This window comes from Triticum aestivum, chromosome 3A, assembly GCF_018294505.1.
Source record: "Triticum aestivum cultivar Chinese Spring chromosome 3A, IWGSC CS RefSeq v2.1, whole genome shotgun sequence".
NCBI classification, from domain to species: Eukaryota; Viridiplantae; Streptophyta; class Magnoliopsida; order Poales; family Poaceae; genus Triticum; species Triticum aestivum.
This window is the reverse complement of record NC_057800.1, coordinates 655,363,055-655,366,855: the sequence shown is the minus strand read 5'-3', so window position 1 is coordinate 655,366,855 and position 3,801 is coordinate 655,363,055.

The window sequence follows — 3,801 nt, the reverse complement described above, 5'->3', positions numbered from 1 at the left end:
CGGAACCCTTTTTTTAAAAAAAAAACTTCGCGGATCGAAATAAAATCCTAGAAAATAAATAAATAAAAATCTAAAAATGCCAAAACAATTTTTTACCGTCTAAATAAAATATTTAGAACAAGATGAATATTTCTTGGCCCTAAAATGCAATTTTGAAAAACATGCAATTTTTCTAATGCAAATAAAATCCAATAAAAATCAATTTAATGATTTTAATATTTTTCCTCCAATATTACATTTATTTTGGAGAAGTCATATTATCTCATCTCTTTAATTTTTAATGTGAAATATTTTCGGAGAGAAATAATTAAAATCAAATCCTTTCTTCATTATTTGATAAAAGAATCAAATATGAAGACCGGGAAATCCCCAACTCTCTCCGAGGGTCCTTGAGCTACTTAGAATTTCAAGGATTACAGAACGGAACAACAATAAAACATGATATGCATGGATGATCTATGTATAACATTCCAAATTGAAAATTTGGGATGTTACACACACATGGCAATTTCAGTTGTTAACACATGGCAACATTCACTAGATAATGACAATATTAGCATCACACACATGGCAATTTCAGTTGTTAACACATGGCAACATTCACTAGATAATGGCAATACTAGCAGCACACTCATGGCAATTTCAGTTGTTAACACATGGCAACATCAACATTTCTACATGGCAATATTTAGCATCACACGCATGGTAATGTCCATCACTGCACACCTGGCGACAACTTAAACTTTGCATCCCCATGGCAAGTTCTTCTAGCATTCATTCCTATGCCAACAATACAGTAAGGCTACTACTTCTCCCTCCTTTGTGTAGTACATTCTAATTTTTTCATTAAACAACTTAAACAATAACGCAAGATGGAAAGAACACCAGAACACAATTGGCAACAATTTGTGTACAAGTATGACTTCTTTTTCATTGTTTCATCATGCATGCTATCTTTTGGCAAACCAGGGTAAATAGTTCATGGCACGAACATAAGCTATATGGATGAGTAACATGTCAAGATTTGTATGGTACTAACGGGAGACGGGAGCCAGATAAGGAGTGAGGGGCAAGGGAAGGTGCGTCGGCGACCACAACTAACCTACAATTAGCTCAGATCTGGACTAGTCCTCGTCAGATCTTGCCATGGCAACTTGCGCCGGTTAGGGGCAGGGCAACAATGGAAGGGCGGAGGAACTGGGTAGGGGCAGGGCAACAATGGAGTGGCGGGGGGAAAGGGGAACGATGGAGTGGGGGGGAAGAGATCCTAGGATCGAGAGAAGGTAGGGGACGGGCTGTTGGATCCAGCGTATGGTAGGACCGGGGTCACCGCCTGGTTATTGGAGTTCGTGCAGGCGTTTGGGCCTTATGATTGCCTGCCCGAACACTTTTGTTCGGCACGTGATGCTCCCGCTCCGAACAACTAGTTCGGACCGGACTCCAGAAGCCCCGAACGTTCGCCAGTTATCGGCGTCCAAAAATAATCTTGTTATTTTTTAAGGAAAAAATCTTGCTTGATTTACGTGCCAGGGCCGCTATTAATGAGGCTACATACAACGGAAACATACTAAATAATTCTAATTTTATGGCTAATGCACCGGATCGGGATGATTTATAGCAACGGATCCCTCCTCTCTCAATTTCTCTATATATATGAGTCATGCATATGTTGGGCGCTGGCAAGATACGATCTTAGGACAAATATTTCTCGTGGATGGGCAGCAAAGTGATTGAGTGCCTGCTTAGCCAGTGCTCTATCGGGATTGGGATAGGGTGTGTCTAGGACACATCTAGATGTGCTTTAATTATTGCACATCTAAGTGAGTGAATCAAGCATAAAGAAAAAAAAATATTCACACGAATCTTAATGTAAGATTAATGACATATGAATTAGATGTGCAATACTTATGGCACATCTCGATATGCTTTAGCAAAACTGTAATTTTTTCACTTCTCTTGAAAGTATGTACTATAACTAATAGTGAAGACCTTTTTCTTTTGTTTCTTGTCTAATCTCTTGCGTGATTATCTATTACTCCCTCCATTTCAACATAGATGATTCAACTTTTTATTAACTTTGTATTAAAGTTAGTACAAAGTTGAGTCATCTATTTTGGAACGGAGGAAGTATACTCTAAGATAGTTGCATAACAATTTTTTGTGTTATATTCTATAGGCCGGATCATTGCTGACACGGATAACCAGAAGATCAAAGCAGGGCTATGCGTACATGTAACTCATGATCAATGCACCCCTACTGGAGAGTGCTTCTGTTGTTTGGTAAATGTTTTCTGCTACACAACGATGGATGAGTGCGAAGAAGATTGCAAAAAACCATCGTCTAGAGAAAACATACTGCTGGCGATGACATCCCCTTCTCCTTTACCAGCTCCCTAGTTTTTCAGCCTAGTCAAATTGGCTTACATATTTACTTGTAACTACGCGTTGCTGCGCCCGTCCATTTCAAGGAAAGAATAATACAATTATTTATGATATAAAACCGCCAATACTCCACCTTATTACAGAGACAACCTGTACCGCCTACTACCTTTGGGGCATTCATGTGTATTTTTAGTATTTTAGTAGCATACCAGTTAGAGATGGTAAATAATAGGGACATCCATTTGCTGTTACTCATATAATTTTTGTCACATCTAATAATATTTCTTTATTTGAGAAAAAGTTTAGATGCAAATTATGTCACACCGCTAAAACACAGTTCTTTTAAAAAAATAGAACTGCATGATTATGACATATGATAGCGAAACTATGTGACGTGGGAATATCATCTCCCTCACATTTGTTTGTAAGAGAGAGAAAATTATGTATGATTAGCACGATCCGGCGGTGCTCCGGGCACGTGTGTGCCTCGCGTCAGCCACGCGACGGCGGAGCTCGGCAAGGGGTGGTGGGGCGCGATTGTTGTGCAGCCATGCCGGGCGTGGCCGGCGGGACGGGCGTTGGCCAGGGTGACTGTGTGTGGCGTGTATGATGAGCACATACTCTGTCCTTTGGCGGCGCTCAGGAATGGCGGATGGGTCATCGAGCATTGTTCCAGTGGCCCCGCCTATTCTCGCCGGTGCGCTGGACAAGACGCCTTAGTTCATGGTGGTTGATGCAAAGGGGAGGGTGTGAGTGTTGGAGAACGCAGTAATTTCAAAATTTTCCTACGCACACGCAAGATCTATCATGGTGATGCATATCAACGAGAGGGGAAGAGTGTTGTCCACGTACCCTCGTAGACCATAAGCGGAAGCGTTATGACAACGCGGTTGATGTAGTCGTACGTCTTCACGATCCGACCGATCCTAGTACTGAAACTACGGCACCTCCATGATCTACACACGTTCGGCTCGGTGACGTCCCACAAACTCTCGATCCAGCTAAGTGTCGAGGGAGAGCTTCGTCGGCTCAATGGCGTGATGACGAAGATGATGAAGCTACCGGCGCAGGGCTTCGCCTAAGCACTACGACGATATGACCGAGGTGGATTATGGTGGAGGGGGACACCGCACACGGCTAAGGAATTAATGATCAACTTTGTGTGTTCTAGGGTTCCCCCTGCCCCCGTATATAAAGTAGCAAGGGGGAGGTCGGCCGGCCCTTGAGGCGTGCCAGGAGATGAGGAGTCCTCCTCCTAGTAGGAGTAGGACTCCCCTTTCCTAGTCCTACTAGGAGGAGGAAGGGCGAAGGAAGGAGAGGGAGGGAAGAGAAGGAAAGGGGGGGCGTCGCCCCCCTCCTTCCCTAGTCCAATTCGGACTAGAGGGGGAGGGGCGTGCGGCCCTGCCTTGGTCGGCCCTC